Here is a 20,593-nt window from a genome sequence, read left to right on the forward strand (position 1 = left end):
ATTCCAGTGCTTCACCACCCTCCTACTGAAATAGTGTTTCCTAATATCCAACCTAGACCTCCCGCACTGCAACTTGAGACCATTGCTTCTTGTTCTGTCATCTGCCACCACTGAGAACAGCCTAGCTCCATCTTCTTTGGAACCACCCTTTAGGTAGTTGAAGGCTGCTATCAAATCCCTCCTCACTCTTCTCTTCTGCAGACTAAATAAGCCCAGTTCCCTCAGCCTCTCCTTGTAAGTCATGTGCCCCAGCGCCCTAATCATTTTTGTTGCCCTCCGCTGGACTCCCTCCAATTTGTCCACATCCTTTCTGTTGTGGAGGCCCCAAAACTGGATGCAGTACTCCAGATGTGGCCTCACCAGTGCCAAATAGAAGGGAATAATCACTTCCCTCGATCTGCTGGAAATGCTCCTACTAATGCAGCCTAATATGCCATTAGCCTTCTTGGCAACAAGGGCACACTGCTGACTCATATCCAGCTTCTCGTCCACTGTAATCCCCAGGTCCTTTTCTGTCGAATTGCCGCTTAGCCAGTTGGTCCTCAGCCTGTAGCAGTGCATGGAATTCTTCCGTCCTAAGTGCAGGACTCTGCACTTGTCCTTGTTGAACCTCATCAGATTTATTTTGGCCCAATCCTCCAATTTGAGTAGATCACTCTCTACCCTATCCCTACCCTCCAGCATACCTACCTCTCCCCGCAGCTTAGTGTCATCTGCGAACTTGCTGAGGGTGCAATCCATCCCATCATCCAGATCATTAATGAAGATGTTGAACAAAACCGGCCCCAAGACCAAACCCTGGGCCACTCCGCTTGATACCGGTTGCCAACTAAAGACATCGAGCCGTTGATCACTACCTGTTGAGCCCGACGATCTAGCCAGCTTTCTATCCACCTTATAGTCCATTCATCCAATCCATACTTCTTTAACTTGCTGGCAAGAATACTGTGGGAGACCATATCAGAAGCATTCCTAAAGTCAAGCTATATCACGTCTACCGCTTTCCCCATATCCACAGAGCCAGTTATCTCATCATAGAGGGCATGACTTGCCCTTGGCGAATCCACGTTGACTGTTCCTGATCACCTTCCTCTCCTCCAAGTGCTTCAAAATTGATTCCTTGAGGACCTGCTCCATGATTTTTCCGGGGACTGAGGTGAAGTTGACCGGTCTGTAGTTCCCCAGATTTTCCTTCTTCCCTTTTTTAAAGATGGGCACTATATTTGCCTTTTTCCAATCATCCTGGACCTCCCCCGATTGCCATGAGTTCTCAAAGATAATGAGATAGCTCTGCAACTCCCTCAGCACCCTCAGATGCATTACATCCAGCCCCATGGACTTGTGCATGTCCAGCTTTTCTAAATAGTCCTTAACCTGTTCTTTCACCACTGAGGGCTGCTCACCTCCTCCCCATACTGTGCTGCCCAGTGCAGCAGTTTGGGAGCCGACCTTGTCTGTGAAGATCGAGGCAAAAAAAGCACTGAGTACTTCAGTTTTTTCCACATCATTTGTCACTAGGTTGCCTCCCCCATTCAGTAAGGGTCCCACACTTTCCCTGACCTTGTACTTGTTGCTAACATATCTGTAGAAACCGTTCTTGTTACCCTTCACATCCCTTGCTAGCTGCAACTCCAATTGTGCTTTGGCCTTCCTGGTTACACCCCTGCATTCTCAAGCAATATTTTTATACTCCTCCCTAATCATCTGTCCAAGTTTCCACTTCTTGTAAGCTCCCTTTTTGTGTTTAAGCTCACTGAAGATTTCTCTGTTAAGCCAAGCTGGTCACCTGCCATATTTGCTATTCTTTCTGAACATCGGGATGGTTTGTTCCTGTTCCCTCAATAAGGCTTCTTTAAAATACAGCCAGCTCTCCTCGACTCCTTTTCTCCTCATATTAGCCTCCCAAGGGATCCTGCCCATCAGTTCCCTGGGGAAGTCAGAGTCTGCTTTTCTGAAGTCCATGGTCCGTATTCTGCTGCTCTCCTTTCTTCCTTTGGTCAGGATCTTGACCTTTACCATCTCATGGTCCCTGCTGAATAACCACTTCATCAGAATACCCATGCGTCTGATGAAGTGGGTATTCACCCATGAAAGCTTATGCTCCAATACATCTGTTAGTCTATAAGGTGCCACAGGACTCTTTGTTGCTTTTTATAATTATGGTATCAGCTGCAATACAGTACCTTGGTTTGAACAACTCAAACCAGTACATTTGATCATACACCCAGAGAAACAGGCAATGCGATGCTTCACTGAATGTCCTCCTAGAAAGGGACAAAAATAGTGTATAAAAACTATACAGTTATGCCATATCAGTAACCACCATTGCTCAGATACTTCCACACAGAAAAACCGAATAATAAAGTTATTAAGCCAAGAGGTGTGGGTACTTCCTGCCTTTCACACCCTCAAGCCAAAAGCTTCAGCTTTCTTACTTTTCAGAAGGCCTTTGCCAAGTAGGTTGAAACCATCATTTCAAAAGAGCGCAGCAGTCCGCACATCACAGTGCAAGCATGGGCACTTCCCACCTGTCATAGCCTCAAGCCAGAACTGTGCCTGTAGACAAGCCAGCACACTGCTGTGTCTCGGCAAGGAAACAGGGCTATTTTCCTTCCTTTCAATGTGCTGTTTTATGTGACACCTTTTGTTTTATAAGATAGCTGCATGTTTTCACTCCAGCAGAGCACTTGCGGAAAGCAATTGAACAAGACGCTCATTACTCCAGACAGATACCTGTGGCATGAGATTCAGTGACACTGCTAGAAGGCATTTGGAAATCAGATACAACACATCATTTCACAGTTTGAACGAGACCTTTTTATTCTCACAACATACACTAGTATTGGCAGGAACAGAACACACCACCTCCCACACCCCAAGCCAACACAAAGCAGCAGTGCCGCTTTGGGATTCAAAAAGCTGCAGCCTGTGCAGAGAAGCTGGTTCCTTACCTCAGAGGTTGTTCTTGAAAAAACCGAAAAGAGCCAGAAATTTGACTTCTGTGTAATCGGATTTGACACCAGGACCTCTAGCAACCTAAGCACGTCAGTGCAGATAAATGGGATTAATACAATGGTGCATGTGCTTATTAAATAGGCTCTGTATGCGGGTTGGCAACTGGTAGATTCCTGTGCCTGCATGTTCATGTCCCAAGGAAGGATACTTTGACACAAGAATTAGGGTGAAAAAATGGGAAGAAAAGCAAATAAATGAAGCTGACAGAGTGCCTGTGGAGGAGTGCTCTGACATGGGTACACCGGCCAGAGGAGGGGCTCTGAGTGATGAGTGAATCAAGTCCAGGGATCTCCAGCCTCGGGGTCCACAACTTACCCTGTGGTAGCTGTCTAGTCAGCCTCTCATCTATGTTCAGATGCTGACTATTAAGCCTCCCTTGTTCTGCTGCAGCTCAACTATTAAGCCTTCTGTGTCCCAGTGACCCCCTTGGTGCCAACTGGCGGAGGGCATAGGGATGCATAGGGTTTTACAGGGATCCCCTGGGTTAGATATATGCATAACAGTTCGCCACAGGGTGGCATGCGAGGTCTCTGTCGAGAGCCAGTAGTCCACAGGTCATTATAATCATAAAATGTATGTACGGGTGATATTTAAGGAGTTATACATATATACTGAAAACTATGTTCTTAATGTCTGGGAGTTAAGATGCGTCACCAGGAAGTGACATACCTTGTAAATGTCCCTTTTAGGCACAAAGTAACTGATACCTATTTCCCTGTCAGGCCATTTGTGTACTGTGTATTTTATGCCTCATTACATACTGAGCCAGGTGTCAATCAAAAGATTGCAAAATTTACAAGATTGCAAATCCACAGGAAGAAACAAACAGAGGAGAGTGTTCTGTTTATAAATAAAGACAAAGGATTGACTTAATATATCTTGGAGGGCAAAACAACACACTGAATCCTAGGAGGCAAAATGATTGTGCACTTATCTCATCAAAGACTGTCTGACTGTAATGTGCTGAGAGGATCTAGGATGGGCAATACTTTATTCGACAGAGGAGTACAGTAACTTGTTAATTAAATCTAGGCTCTAGCATGCATGTTATGATTTTATTTTACATGTAACCATTTGTTTCTAATCGTTCTGCTTGCTACTACTTGACGTTTTATGTTTTGTTAAACTTATATTTGATTTCACTATAAACAAATCTAAGTGGTGTGTGTTAAGCGGAGCAGTGATCCGAGGGGGAGCTGGTAAGCTTAGGTGTATCGTTTCTTTGGCAGCAGCAGCAGACAGGTGAATACTGAGGGTGTCCAGTAGACCAGGGGCTGGATGCTCCAGGGAGACACTCAGAGGGCTTGCGGGTTGGAGCATGCCTATTGCTAACCTGCAGAGTGACAATGAGGCCTGCAAAGCTTAGAGGGGAATGCTGGTGTTGGCCATGGCTGGTGGAGTCAGGGAGCTGATCCATGGCATGCACAAAGCTTCCTCACACTAAGGGCAGATGGTAGCGAGGTGCCTTAAAACACAGGAATTCCTGGGAAGTGCCACACCTTCCTCTGCGGCTTCTTCTGCTGGGCAGCACAATCCCTGCTGGAGTAGTTTTTGAAGGATGCCCTGGCTGGAAAGAATTTTGGCCATGAGGTCAACCAGTTGGGTATAAAGGAGATGACCTGATGACCCTGCATCCTAGTCCCCAAGCCACCAGGTCAACTCAGTTCTCCCTCAAGTAGGGAGACAGCCAACAAAGACAGTCCGCCTCCTCTGGTCCCAGGATCTGTCAGCCATCAGGTCAGCCTGGAACCTTGGAGAGGGGAGGAAAGGGGGTGGCCCAACTCACCTCCTGCTAGGGTCACCCTGCCCATCTTCCCTGGGGAGCCCAAAGAGGGAAGCACCCTCCACCACATAGTGAGGGCACCTTTCCCATCCTGCTTGAGGGCCCCCCTTAGCGGAGGTGTTGGGAAAAGAGACAACATCTTGTATGAAAGGTTGACTTTCAAAAGATCACAGCAAGGTAGCTGCTCTGCTACACATGAAACCCTGACTGAGAATCAGGGTGCTTTAATGCCAGGTTCCCCAAGAACATGCAGCGCACTATGGGTGAGAGGTGGCTCCCTTCTGTCCATTCTCCAGTCCCAACGCAAATGGCTCTCCACACCAGGCCTTCCCCCTTGGAGAGGACAGCCAGCTATCTGGGGCCAACCGAGTCTCCACTGTATTTTGTATCATTATGTTCAGGGGGATTCTGATTTAGGGGCATTCAGGTATAATACCACAGATGGTAGCTTCACCCTATTGGCTTCTCAGCCAACCACATACACCAAATGTCTGTGGTTCCTATTGTACTGAGCAGGATTACTACTGCAACAATACATCATCAGTAGGGTAAAACTAACCTGTCTCATGATGGTCTAAACCTAGGGCACATTCCTGATTAGTGGGTGAGCAAGCCAATGCTTGGTGAAGGCTGCTTCTCAATAACAGGAAGAGCCAACATCAAAGAATCAAAAAGCGACATTGCTATGAACTCTTGGCTGCCACAAGCCAATCATCCCTGTGGTAACTTTTCTGACACCTTCTACTTAAAACCCCAAAAGTCAGAATGTTCATGAGGCCTGGCTTTCAAGGTCTGTATTCATACTGAAAATCAAGATCAAGCGAGCTTTTACCATTCTGCTCCACTGGTAACCTTTGAAAGGGTTGCCACAGTGGCTTGCTGGCCTGCCACGGTGGCTTGCTGGCCTGTAAAGAGCTAGGCCACTCTGCTAGCATCCTAGTTTACAGGTGCGGTCCAGGGAGTATACTGGGGTCCCGACGCGATGGCTGCACAAGACTACCCTTGACTTAAGGTGGCCATCCTAGACACCTTTGATATTTCCTCTGAGATGTACTGCCAGCGATTTGAATGGGAAATGTTCACACCCAGGACACAACCTTGGGTGGTGGCCCAGCACCTAAGAGAACATTGTTGGCAGTGGCTTCTACCTGATGAAAAGACAGGAGCCCAAGTAGTAGAAAGAATTGTCCTAAAACAGTTCACACAGATTCTCCCAGGTGGAGGATTGGAGTGGGTGATGTGCCACCTCCCAAAACTCTCTCTGAGGCATAACCTTGTGTCAGAATTACCAGTACCCCATGAGACCCAGGCAGAGACACCTTGGGCTGGTCCAGTCCTGCTTCAATCGACCCAGGTGATGGAAGGCAGCATGAGAAGGGGGAAGGGCTCGAAGGACAGCTGCAGCAGCACAGGAGCCAGGAAACAGAGTTGTAAGCAGGGGAGTTGGAGTGGGAATGCTGTTGGAGGAGAAGGTATTCGGGTCCTGGAAAGGTAGCCAGCCAGTCAAGCAGTAGCATAGACAGCTGCAGTGGCACAGGAGCCAGCAAACAGAGCTGTAAATGGGAGTTTGAGTGGGAGTTTGCAAGGGGAGTTTGAGGGGAAGACTAAGAGAGCCAGGCTAGTGAAGGGAGTGTGTGGTGGTCTGGAAGTGTTTTGGTGCTTGTTGGGGGTTTGTGTTGCTGTGGGTGGTGGTGTTTTGGTTTGGCTTCTGTTTCCCAGACTAACAGTACTTAGGTGAAAAGGCTATGACAGATACAGAGGCAGCAGGGGTTGTGACCCAAGCAGTGGAAGATACAATGAAGAATGACTGGATGTGGAAGCTACGGCATGTACATGATCCTGGAGGGGGTATCTGAAAAGAGTTTCGTCTGCATGAAGTGCTGCCTGATAGAGCTGAAGGAAGAAAAGATCCGAGGACTGGAGATGCATGTGGAAACTCTGGTTGAGTTTAGAAGGGGGTTCAAGTGGATGATTGAGCAAAGACATGAGGAGGCTGAAGGGAAAAGCTCAGACTTGCAGATGGAAGCAGAACCAAAGAACTCTGAGGGGAGACTGCTGGGTGAGGAAAGTGGACAGTGGAAGCATGTGATTAAGAGAAACAGGCAGAGGAAAAGACGGGCTAGTGAAGGAGAAACAGACCTCAGGAACAGGTTTGCGGAGTTGGAAAATGAAGAAGGGGCACAGCAGGTGGTCACTGAACGTGAGAGGTCAAGGAAGAAGAGCAGCTAGTCCTATAGGAAAAGGGGAAGAGTCAATGGAGATAATACCACCAAATATGAGCCCCAGGAGGATATGGGATGGGTTGCAGAGGACTGCAAGGGACAATAGGAATCGAGAGGACTTGCAGACAGAGGGAACAGAGGATAGACCGGGGAATCGCACCATCAACAGGAAAAGGCAGGTCTACATGACTGGAGACTCCTTACTGAGAAGAATAGACAGGCCTGTAACTAGAGCTGATCCAGAGAACAGAAGGATGTGCTGTCTGCCGGGTGCTAAGATACAGGATGTGCACCTGAGGCTGAAGAGGATCGTAACGGGAGCAGGAAAGAATCCACTGATTGTCCTTCATGTGGGAACAAATGATACAGCTAGATTCTCGCTGGAACGTATCAAGGGAGATTATGCCAGACTGGGGAAGATGCTTAAGGAAATTGAGGCTCAGGTGATCTTCAGTGGGATTCTGCCTGTTCCTAGAGAAGGGCAACAAAGGCGTGACAAGATTATGATGATCAACAGATGGCTCAGGCAGTGGTGCTATAAGGAGGGCTTTGGGATATATGGCCACTGGGAAGCATTCATGGACTGAGGACTGTTCTCTCGGGATGGACTTCACCTGAGTAGGGAGGGAAAGAGACATCTAGGATGGAGGCTGGCACAACTGATTAAGAGAGCTTTAAACTAGGAATTTGGGGGAGATGGTTGTGAGATGTCCAAGTAATCTCCACGCCAGATTTTAACATTGAGCGAGAAGAAAACGAAGTAAGAAAGGATACAGCCGTCGGTAGGAGAATGGACATAAGGAGGAAGGGTAGTGTAGATACCAGTCTAATAGGTGATACTGACAGTAGAATGTCTGTGCCTAATCGGGTAAAGAATGTGAGAGAAGCCAAACAGCAAAAATTAAGATGTTTGTACACTAATGTGAGGAGCCTAGGAAACAAAATGGAGGAACTAGAGCTATTGGTGCAGGAAGTGAAACCAGATATTATAGGGATAACAGAAACATGGTGGAATAGTAGTCATGACTGGAGTACAGGTATTGAAGGGTATGTGCTGTTTAGGAAAGATAGAAATAAAGGCAAAGGTGGTGGAGTAGCATTGTATACCAATGATGAGGTAGACTGTAAAGAAATAAGAAGTGATGGAATGGATAAGACAGAGTCTGTCTGGGCAAAAATCACGTTGGGGAAGAAAGCTACTAGAGCCTCCCCTGGGATAGTGCTTGGGGTGTGCTATAGACCACCGGGATCTGATTTGGATATGGATAGAGACCTTTTTAATGTTTTTAATGAAGTAAATATTAATGGGAATTGTGTGATCATGGGAAACTTTAACTTCCCAGATATAGACTAGTAGTAATAATAGGACTCAGATTTTCCTGGATGCGATAGCTGATGGATTCCTTCACCAAGTAGTTGCTGAACCAACAAGAGGGAATGCCATTTTATATTTGGGTTTTGGTGAGTAGTTAGGACCTCATAGAAGAAATGGTTGTAGGGGACAACCTTGGTTCGAGTGATCATGAGCTAATTCAGTTCAAAGTAAATGGAAGGATAAACAAAAATAGATCTGTGACTAGGGTTTTTTATGTCAAAAGGGCTAACTTCAAAAAATTAAGGAAATTAGTTAGGGAAGTGAATTGGACTGAAGAACTTGTGGATCTAAAGGTGGAGGAGGCCTGGAATTACTTCAAGTCAAGGTTGCAGAAACTATCAGAAGCCTGCATCTCAAGAAAGGGGAAAAAACTCATAAGCAGGAGTTGTAGACCAAGCTGGATGAGCAAGCATCTCAGAGAGATGATTAAGAAAAAGCAGAAAGCCTACAAGGAGTGGAAGATGAGAGGGATCAGCAAGGAAAGCTACCTTATTGAGGTCAGAACATGTACGGATAAAGTGAGAAAGGCCAAAAGCCATGTAGAGTTGGACCTTGCAAAGGGAATTAAAACCAATAGTAAAAGGTTCTATAGCCATATAAATAAGAAGAAAACAAGGAAAGAAGAAGTGGGACTGCTAAACACTGAGGATGGAGTGGACGTTAAGGATAATTTAGGCATGGCCCAATATCTAAACAAATACTTTGCCTCAGACTTTAATGAGGCTAATGAGGAGCTTAGGGATAATGGTAGGATGACAAATGGAAATGAGGATATGGAGGTAGATATTACCACATCCAAGGTAGAAGCCAAACTCGAACAGTTTAATGGGATTAAATCAGGGGGCCCAGATAATCTTCATCCAAGAATATTAAAGGAACTGGCACATGAAATTGCAAGCCCATTAGCAAGAATTTTTAATGAATCTGTAAACTCAGGGGTTGTACTGTATGACTGGAGAATTGCTAACATAGTTCCCATTTTTAAGAAAGGGGGGAAAAAAGTGATCCGGGTAACTACAGACCTGTAAGTTTGACATCTGTAGTATGCAAGGTCTTGAAAAATTTTTGAAGGAGAAAGTAGTTAAGGACATTGAGGTCAATGGTAATTGGGACAAAATAAACATGGTTTTACAAAAGGTAAGTCATGCCAAACCAGCCTGATCTACTTCTTTGAGAAGGTAACAGATTTTTTAGACAAAGGAAATGCAGTGGATCTAATTTACTTCGATTTCAGTAAGGAATTTGATATGGTTCCACATGGGGAATTATTAGCTAAATTGGAAAGGATGGGGATCAATATGAAAATTAAAGGTGGATAAGGAACTGGTTAAAGGGGAGACTACAACGGGTTATACTGAAAGGTGAACTGTCAGGCTGGAAGGAGGTTACTAGTGGAATTCATCAGGGATCGGTTTTGGGACCAATCTTATTAAATCTTTTTATTATTGACCTTGGCACAAAAAGTGGGAATGTACTAATAAGTTTGCGGATGACACGAAGCTGGGAGGTATTGCCAATACAGAGAGGGACCGGGATATCCTACAGGAAGATCTGGATGACCTTGTAAACTGGAGTAATAGTAATAGGATGAAATTTAATAGTGAAAAGTGCAAGGTCATGCATTTAGGGATTAATAACAAGAATTTTTGTTAGAAACTGGGGATGCATCACTTGGAAGTAACAGAGGAGGAGGAGGACCTCGGCGTATTGGTTGATCACAGGATGACGATGAGCCGCCAATATGCTATGGCTGTGAAAAAAGTGAATGCGGTCTTGGGATGCATCAGGCGAGGTATTTCCAGTAGAGATAAGGAGGTGTTAGTACCGTTATACAAGGCATTGGTGAGACCTCATCTGGAATATTGTGTGCAGTTCTGGTCTCCCATGTTTAAGAAGGATGAATTCAAACTGGAACAGGTACAGAGAAGGGCTACTAGGATGATCCGAGGAATGGAAAACCTATCTTATGAAAGGAGACTCAAAGAGCTTGGCTTGTTTAGCCTAACCAAAAGAAGGCTGAGGGGAGATATGATTGCTCTCTATAAATATATCAGAGGGATAAATACCAGGGAGGGAGAGGACTTATTTAAACTCAGTACCAATGTGGACACAAGAACAAATGGATATAAACTGGCCATCAGGAAGTTTAGACTTGAAATTAGACGAAGGTTTCTAACCATCAGAGAAGTGAAGTTCTGGAATAGCCTTCCAAGGGGAGCAGTGGAGGCAAAAGACATATCTGGCTTCAAGACTAAGCTTGATAAGTTTATGGAAGGGACGGTATGATGGGATAGCCTAATTGGGGCAATTAATTGATCTTTGACTATTAGTGGTAAATATGCCCCATGGCCTGTAATGGGACACTAGAGAGGGTGGGATCTGAGTTACTACAGAGAATTCTTTCCCAGGTGCTGGCTGGTGAGCCTTGCCCACATGCTCAGGGTTTAGCTGATTGCCATATTAGGGGTCGGGAAGGAATTTTCCTCCAGCGCAGATTGGCAGAGGCCCTGGGGGTTTTTTGCCTTCCTCTGCAGCGTGGGGCACGGGTCACTTGCTTGAGGATTCTCTGCACCTTGAAGTCTTTAAACCACAAGTTGAGGACTTCAATCGCTCAGACATAAGTCAGGGGTTTGTTACAGGAGTGGGTGGGTGAGATTCTGTGGCCTGTGTTGTGCAGGAGGTCGGACTAGAAGATCATAATGGTCCCTTCTGACCTTAAAGTCTATGAGTCTATAAGGCCAGGGCTATCTGGGCCCAGTAAGGATAGAGCAAATAAGAGTGGTAGGTGAGCAAGCACCTCTGCCAGGATCAGAGTTTAAGAAGTGCGGGGAACTGGGGGGTCAGTCCCTCCCTGAAGCTGGTGGGAGCTGCAGGAGACCAGATGGGCTCCTCTGCTTCTCCCCTCCCCCCCGGGACAGGGGCTTGCTTCGCATGCAGGGAACTAGGACACTTCTGCCGCAACTGCTCAAACATGGACTGCCTCTATGGCCAAGTATGGGTAGCTCAATCCAGGGCCCATAAGAGGGAACCAATGAAATTATTAGTGCCCATACAGATCAATGGTATGGAGGTGCAAGGACTAATAGACTTGGGGTACTGCCAGATGCTGGTGAGGACAAATCTGGCAGGGCCTGAAATGGTTCCCACAGGCACCGTCTATTTGCAATGCACCCATGGGGGTGTATGCCCTTACCCCATGAGGAAGGTGATTCTGAAGGTGCAAAACGTGTGTGTGGGTTGCTCCGAACCTCGCGTATCTGGTGATAATCAGGTGAGATTGGAAGTTTTTTAGAGACCTGATGAGGCTCGAGAATGGGCAGCACCTGGGAGGGACCAACAGCGATGCTGGAGATGGGGAGATGGCAGAGCCACAAGCCACATGTAGGAAATAGTACAGAAGAAACTGCAAGGTATGTTAAACCTCATGGTGGTAGAGAAGTCATATACTGAGTGGCAAAGTCCTATAGGTTTGGTGCCTAAATGGGATGGGTCAATCAAATTCTGCATAAACTTCTGGAAGATCAATGTGGTGTCCGAATTCCACACTTACCTGATGCAAAGCGTTGATGAATTGTTAGAGAGATTACGGGCAATCAGGTATATCACCACCCTCAACCTAACTAGGGATCCCCTTACCCCTGGAATCCCAAGAAAAAACAGCTTTCAATATGTCATTTGGCTTGTACCACTTTAAAACTATGCCGTTTGGTCTATATGGTGCAGCAGCCCCTTTCCAAAGGCTGATACATCAGGTGCTCTGTCCTCATGACAAGTATGCAGCTGTGTACACTGATGACATCATCATCTATAGCAAGTCATGGAATGAGTATTCAAAACATGTTGCAGAGGTCTTGCAGGCCTTAAAGATAACACCCTCAAGTGCCTTCTAGCGAATCAAGAGGTGATGTACCTGCGGTATACACTGGGGAGGGGCTGCCAACACCCATTGGTGGGAAAGATCCAAGCTCTAAAGAATGCTTTGAACCCACTATGAAGAGGCAGGCAAAACACTTCCTGGGATTGACGGCGTATTATAGGTGGTTTATTCTGGATTTTGCCATGATTGCGGCCTGAGTGATGGACCTGGTGAAAGATGCAGCCCCCAGGACGGTCTAGTCATCTCTGAGCCTTCAAGAAACTGAAAGATTAACTGACTTGGGAACCTGTCCTGTTCCATCCTGATTTTTCTAAATCTTTTGTCCTTTAGATGGATGCCTCTGATGTTCGCCTGGAGGCTGTGTTGCCCCAAGACGTGGAAGAACAAGAACACCCAATCCTTTACCTCAGCCAAAAATTGTTTCCCCAGAAAGTGTCGTACTGAGTAATAGAGAAGGAGGCCTTGGCAGTAAAATGGGCCATTGAAACACTCAACTATTACTTATGCAAACAGCCATGCCATCCCCCCTTCGGTGGCTGAATGCAATGAAAGATCATAACTCATGGATTATGCACTGGTACTTCCCACAGCAGCCATACAAGTTTGAGGTTCTACATCAAGCAGGATGTGACCACTTCTTTTTCCAGGATGGAGGGGACCCCGTCTGCACAGACTGATCTTGAATCACCCAGACTGAGGATGGGTGTGTGTGACAGGGTTTACAAACCCCACATTAAGGTTAAATGAGTCATGGAGCATTACTGGGCCATGAAGGGTCCCATCCCTCAGCAGCTGCTAGGCATGCTCCCTATGGAGACCTGCTTAAAAGGAACTCTAGCAGTCAGGCTTCAGGAGAGTGAAAGAGAGACTGGTTGCAAGAAGGCAGACAGGCTGTAGCTGCTGAGGCAGAGTGCTCTACAGGAGAAGGACAATGACTGCAAATAAGACTCGGCCAGGAGGCTAGGGGCCTGATCCCACCCTGTTTGCCCCCTTCTCCCTAACTAGGTGGAACAACTAGGAACAACTCCCTAATGAGATGGACTCTGAGAGTGAGCTGGGAAGCCCCCACCCAGCAGAGGCTCTGAACTACTGAGGCTGTGCAAAGAGAAGGCTTGGGCCATGCCCTGAACTGAAGGGAAAATAGGGAAGGTAGGAAGCAGCCCAAGGGAGGCTGATCTGGAGTAGCAGCCAGAAGGGACTGAGTCACCCCTCACCTCTCTTCTCTTGGGCTCTGAGCTGGGACCCAGTGGAGAGGGAGGCCCGGGTCCCTCTACACTTCCCTCTTCCCCTGGACACCTGAGAGATCCTGGAGAACTGCAGGAGGAGGGCGGCAACAAACTGTGAATTGGCCAACTATCCAGAAGAGCCATCCCAAGGTTCAGAGAGACTGTTCAGCTGCAATCTGACCCCTAGGCCTGCTGTCCCATGAGTATATCTCTCTGGGCAAAGGAAGCTCTGTGGCCAGTCCATATCTGGAACAGAAGCTTGACCTGCTAGTAGCAGCCCTGCAACATATCTTATACACAAAATGCATGGCAGTCTGTGCAACCCAGCAGTGCCTGGCCTGCTGCTACAACAGACTCACTCTTGTCCCCTGCTTTGGACTCCGGCTCTGTTCTCTGGCTCTGATCCCTGGAGCCGCATGGAGTCAGGGAGAACAGTCTCAGAGACAGGGACAGACAGATGGCTACTTGGGGGATGACAGCTTGGGTACATGCACAGAGGAAGGCACCACGGTGGACAGGCAACAGACCAGCACTGATGGAAGAAACCCCTTCCACCAGCCTCACCCTCTTTCCCCCTCGTCACGTGACAGGGACAGAGCAAGAATGAAGGGGGCTGCCCATCCCTCTCTGCACCCGAGCCCTGCTGTCAGGGTGCCATCCAGAACACAGAGAGGTGTCCAAGGCTGTCAGTCTGACTCAACCATAGCTGTGTGGCCATCGATGAGGTGGAGGGGGATTTTTCACCCTGGTCTAAGCCCGAGAAAGCACATGCAACCCCATTAATGAGTTTTCTGCAGGTTCACCTGCAGAAACCTTGCTATGACATTTACTTCCTCTAGATAGTCAAATTTGACTATCTTCTCGGTGCTCTGCCAGGGCCATGACTGAGCCTGGGTGGGCCAATCCAAGGACTTCACTAAACCATCCAATCGGTAGTAGCAACAGGTGGTGTATACAAAGGGCAGAGACTTATGACCCATACTTACTGGGAATTCCTCGTACATAGGGAATAAAACTGCAATCCCTGATACCCATCATGAATGGGATTCAACAGGTTACCTGCACCTATCAGTGTAGGGAAGAGACACGCTGAGCCAGTGTCAGGGCCGGCTCTAACTTTTTTCTGCCCCAAGCAAAAAAAAAAAGAGTGCTGCCCTCCATAGTGCCGCCATAACACACACCCTCAGCACCGCGCCGCCACCCCCCTGGCGACCCCCCCCAGCTCCCCGCGGAGCGCCATGCTGCCGAACCCCCCAGCTCCCCGTGGAGCGCCACGCAGCCGAACACCCCCCCCCGCGGAGCGCTGCCAAACACCATCTCCCCCACAGAGCACAGTGCCGCCGAATCCCCCCCCCGCTGAACCCTCCAGCCCCCCGCCGAGCGCCGCCATACACACACACACCCCCACGGAGCGCCGTGCCGTGCTGCTGAACCCTCCTGCCGAGCGCCGTGCTGCCGAACCCCCCCCGCCGCCACACCCACCTCCCGCCGAGCCGCCAAAAACCCCCACCGCCGAGCCCCGCTGCTGAACCCCCCCGCCGCCACCCCCCCCCACGGAGTGCCCCACTGCACCGCCACCCCCTCCCCCACAGAGCGCCCCACTGCACCGCCACCCCCCCCCGTGGAGCGCCGCTGCCGAATCCCACCTCCCCCCAGCGTCCCCCGCGCGCCCAGCCAACGAAACAAAAACAACCCACCCCACCCCCAGCGCCGCCCGACCGAACCCCCCCCCCCCCAAAAAACCCTGAGCGCCCCCCCGCCACCCCAAGATTGGCCGCCCCTTACCAGGTGCCGCCCCAAGCACATGCTTGGTCGGCTGGTGCCTGGAGCCGGCCCTGGCCAGTGTAGTGTGCAAACAGCCCCAGACATGTAAGGTCATCATAGACTTGTTATTGCTTGAGCTCAGGTGGCCATCCATCTTGTGGCAACAGGCTTTGCATGTAAGTGTGTGGGTCTCATGACTACTTTTTTCTGAAATAATGTCTTCAAGTGGCTTCTTTTATGTTTCTGGTAGGTGTCTGTGTAACTTTCTGTGTTTCTATTTGTTATCTCCTTGCACTTGATGTTCATAGGGGCCCTTTCTGTATCTGTAAAATTTGTAAAACTTCTTTGCTATGTAAAACCTGTATATGCATTTACATTTGCTCAAAAACTGTCATGCAATTTCCCCCTAGGTCTGTGAGACATTAACCCTGTTAGCCTTTGTATGAAGGAAATGCAGGTGAAGGAAGGCGTTGGAAGAGGAAAGTACATGCTTTAGCCAAATACAGGCTGTATTTTATTCACACAAAAGTTATTGGGCTTAATACAGAGTAACTGGATGAAATACAATGGCTTATGATATACAGAAGGCCAGACTATAATGGTCCTTTCTGGTCTTCAGTTCTATGAATCTAAAACCAACAAATTACACTGCTCTACAGCCAAAATGCTTCTGAAATAAATGTAGTCAAACTTTACTAATTCTGGGTCACTGAGAACGAAAATGATGCTTAAAAGTGTTGATTGGCTCTAGTTTTCAAGATATGCTATTGGGTCAGTATATACGACCCTTGACTTGGGAATGGCGGAGGATACGTGAGTTATAAAAGGGAAGGGATCTCAATTTAAACCAGAAATGACTAAAATACATCTTTGACTGGATCCATGAATAAATCTATGACTGGGTTTGGACAGTACTTGCTTTTTAGGCAAAACAATGAGTGATGCAATCTGAAGCTGGTATTGCATCATCCATGACATGAATTGCATCATGTTATTCCTAGAAGTCATGGATGATGCAATCATAACGATGCTTACATCACTCTGCTGAACAAATTGCCCTATATCAGCTCTAGAAATCATACACTGTCGTGCTCTTATTTGTCAGTGTTTGATTTTGCAAAGGGACACATTTCTGTTTAGCCAAAGTGAGCAGAGATGCCTCGTACATGTGTGAACAGTGCAGATAACTTCTGCTATGTTTGTGGTGAAGTGATTTTTGCATCACAAAAGCACAGTATAACCACTATGGTTAAGAAAGCCTATCACCTTTATTTTGGCTGCAAAATTGGAGATCAGGACAAGATGTGAGCCCCACACATATGCTGCAACACTTGTGCAACAAATCTTCGTCAACGGTTGAACAGGAAAAGGAAATCTATGCCTTTTGCAGTGCCAATGATTTGGAGAGAGCCAACAGATCATACCAGCAATTGTTACTTCTGCATGGTGCCTCCAGTTGGGAAAGGGGTGTCAAAGAAGAAAAAGTGAACTGTATATTATCCAAACATTCCATCAGCTATACGCCCAGTACCCCACGGAGAAGGACTGCCGGTTCCTGATGCACCAGAATCATTCTCACTTGAGTCAGACGAGGAAGAGGAAGAGGATGAAACTTCTGGTCCTGAACCATCAATGTCACAGGACCCACATTTTCTCCCATCCTCCTCTGAACCACACCTCATAACACAAGGGGAACTGAATGACCTGGTCAGGGATTTGGAACTACCCAAGAGTAAGGCAGAGCTGTTGGGCTCCAGACTACAGCAGTGGAATCTCCTGTCAGGTGATGTTAGGGTTTCCATGTTCCGTGACCGTCAAAAGGATCTCGTCCCATCCTTCTTCATGGAAGGTGATCTTGTAGCCTGCAACAACATCGATGGTGTGATGGCAGCCCTCAACATCGTTCATGATCCAGATGAGTGGAGACTGTTCATTGATTCATTGAAGACGAGTCTTAAAGCTGTTTTACTGCATAATGGCAATGTTTTACCATCAATTCCAGTTGGTCATGCAGTCCATATGAAGGAAACCTATGACAACATGAAACAACTTTTGAGGTGCATAAACTATGACCGACATCAGTGGCAGCTTTGTGGCGATTTGAAGGTTGTTGCTCTCTTGCTTGGTCTGCAGACTGGATACACAAAGTACTGCTGTTTTCTCTGCGAATGGGATAGTCGTGCAGGAGATTCCCACTACATCAAGAAAGATTGGCCACTCCGACAGTCATTGGAGCCTGGGAGGAAAAGTGTTCAGCATCCATCACTTGTTGAATCAAGGAAGGCTTTGTTACCACCCTTACACATAGAATCATAGAATCATAGAATATCAGAGTTGGAAGGGACCTCAAGAGGTCATCTAGTCCAACCCCCTGCTCAAAGCAGGACCAATTCCCAGCTAAATCATCCCAGCCAGGGCTTTGTCAAGCCGGGCCTTAAAAACCTCCAAGGAAGGAGACTCCACCACCTCCCTAGGTAACGCATTCCAGTGTTTCAAGCTGGGTCTGATGAAGAACTTTGTCAAGGCCATTGACAAAACACAACCAGCTTTCAAGTACCTCCGTGGAAAATTTCCAAGGTTAAGTAAAGCTAAGATAAAGGAAGGTGTCTTTGTTAGTCCTCAGATTCGTGAACTTCTTCGAGATGATGCATTTGACCACGCACTGCGCGGCAAGGAAAAGACAGCATGGAAAGCCTTCCAGTTAGTGGCAATAAATTTTCTCGGAAACAACAAGGCAGACAACTACAGGTTGTTGGTGGAAAACCTCCTCAAGGCATACAAAAGCCTTGGTTGCAACATGTCACTAAAGATACATTTTTTGCACTCTCATGCTATCAGGGCAAATGGAGCCCATCAATGCTTGCAGACTATTGCTGGATAGTGACAAGAGATGCTCCATTTAATGAATACAAGAGACAAGCCAAGAAGCGCCGAGTAGACACTGAATAGGACTAAACTATGTACATAATAGTTTTTTGCCTTTTGTTTCATAATAAATTTTATTTATATAACCCTTTTGCTGATTTTTAAAGTGTTACATAAACAGGACAGGTGAAATATTATCATGTAAAGCAACCATAAACACATGAAAAGACCTAGGTTTACAATTTAAGATTAAAACTCTACTATCTACACAATATACATAGACATAAAATGTAAAAACTTAAATGTCTTAGAAACAGTAGCCAATCAGTTGTTTTAATTGTCATATTTGAATTCAGCACATCAAAATACATAATAAATAGCACATTTTATCTCTGAAGCAGACGACTTCTCAAAAATTGTAGACCAGTGTTACATGAAGTGGAGGGGAATAACTTCCTGGTCCAGGGTGATAAATACAATGAAGATGGCAAAGATATCTAGAGTGAAATTAATAACTGATCTGAGGACCAGTACTAGATCTATGCACCACTTAAATTCCAATTAAACTCTCAAAGTGGGACATAAATCATGCAATGGCTGAAAACTGACCATCTGGACAGGGGTCAATTTCATCCTTAGTGAGAAAATAAAATGTCCTGTATTTCTCTCTTATACCCTGAGATAGGGCAGGCTGATAGATGAAATGACATGATTATAAAAATGTTCTTCAAAGCTGTTTTCTGATGCTCTGTCCTGTTCTGGCCAGCAAGTGGTAGCAAAGAGCTGCCTCCAACAAGCTTGTACTTATGGGCCTGACAAGGAAAATATCTTTCTTATTTGCAACTGAAATGAAAGCAAATTCTAATGTTTATTTATGTAATTAAAATACATCTGTCCATCTGAGCACACATCACTGAAATTAAAATTAACAACTGTTACCAATCTGGCTTGAAGCAAACCAACACCACCATCCTCATTTTGGGATTAATTCTATCTGGTTACAGGCTCAATTTAAGAAAAAACAGAATACAAATGTATCTTGCACTGTGCCCTAAAAATTGCCAAATTCAGGGAGCAAATTCTAGACCAAGTGTTCTTCAGGAAGAATACTCTGGCACCCTCTGCCAGGGTTGAACCTTAGGGACCGACAGCAAAAGTTTTCCAGTGGAACACAACTGCCACTCTGGGGCATAAAAGAAAAAGGTGGTCTCCAAGATAAGCAGGTGCCAGGCCACTGAAAGTTTTATAGACGATAACTAACACTTTTAATTCCACCCCAGATCAGATTGGGAGACTGTATAGAGCACACATGTTATCTGTTCAAGTCAGCCTGCCAAATTAAAGTTGGGCAGCAACATTCTGCACTAGATGAAAATTCTGATCACATTTTTCAAAATCAGGAGCCTAAAGTTTGGCTCCTAAAACCTTAGTTTTATTTATTTACCATGGCTAAAGCTCCTAGGCACTACGATAATACAAATAAAGGAGAAGAAGAAAGTTGCCCTGGTTTAGATAAAGGTGTGATTTAAATGTATTTAGTTAGTTATTTTGTTTTAAATCAGGTTTATTTTGGTTTAGTTTAAGTCAATGTGGAATCAGTGTATGCTAAACTGAAATAAGTCACTCTTATACTGCAAGCAGAGTTTCAACACATCTTTTTGCATTACTTTAGCTATGTTGGTTTTAAAAACAAGTTAAGTTAAACCAGGGGAACTTTCCCATGGACAAATCCTTAGCCTACTTTTCACACTTGACTCTGGGAATTCTTTGGAAATCTTTTTTACAGAGAGGAAAAAACATTACACATATAGGGTGAAATCCTGGCATTATTGAAGTCAGTGGGAGTTTTTCCATTGACTTCTCTGGGGCCAGGATTTTATCCTTAGTTCGTGTATGGAAGATCTTATTTAAGTGATGAGACAGGATCAGAATTATCAGATGTTTTTGCAAGCTGTGTGGTTGTCATCCTATTAGAAGGAATTGGAGAATTTCTCCCTATTTCAGTCTGGAATGTTCTCCTGTGAGATTGTCCTCTCAGGGAAATACTACTAAGAGGTTGTCTTGAAAGAAATAGTCTCCTAAGGCTAGATTCACAAAGGTACTTGTGACACTGAGTGTTGCTACGCCTAACTTTTAGGTGCCTAGAAATCACAGGAACTACAAAGCCCGAGTTAAGCATGTAGGCTCCTATACAATGAATGGGGGGATACAGGCTCCTTACACTGCAATTCACAAAAGTCAGCATGCTACATGGCTTCTTGCTGAAAATAGATACTTGGTGGTGCCAAGCCAAGGGATGTGTGCTAAACCCTGCCTCTCTCTTGGAGACAGATGCCTAAATCCAGGCTGCAGGGAAGCATCTCCCTCTTCTTGGGATTAGGTGCCTATGCTGTTTTAGCAAAAAACAGGGGGAGGGCAGCCCTCCATCATAACTTTTAGCAGCGCGTTTAGGGTACCTACTTGGGA

Source organism: Chrysemys picta, chromosome 2, assembly GCF_011386835.1.
Source record: "Chrysemys picta bellii isolate R12L10 chromosome 2, ASM1138683v2, whole genome shotgun sequence".
NCBI classification, from domain to species: domain Eukaryota; kingdom Metazoa; phylum Chordata; order Testudines; family Emydidae; genus Chrysemys; species Chrysemys picta.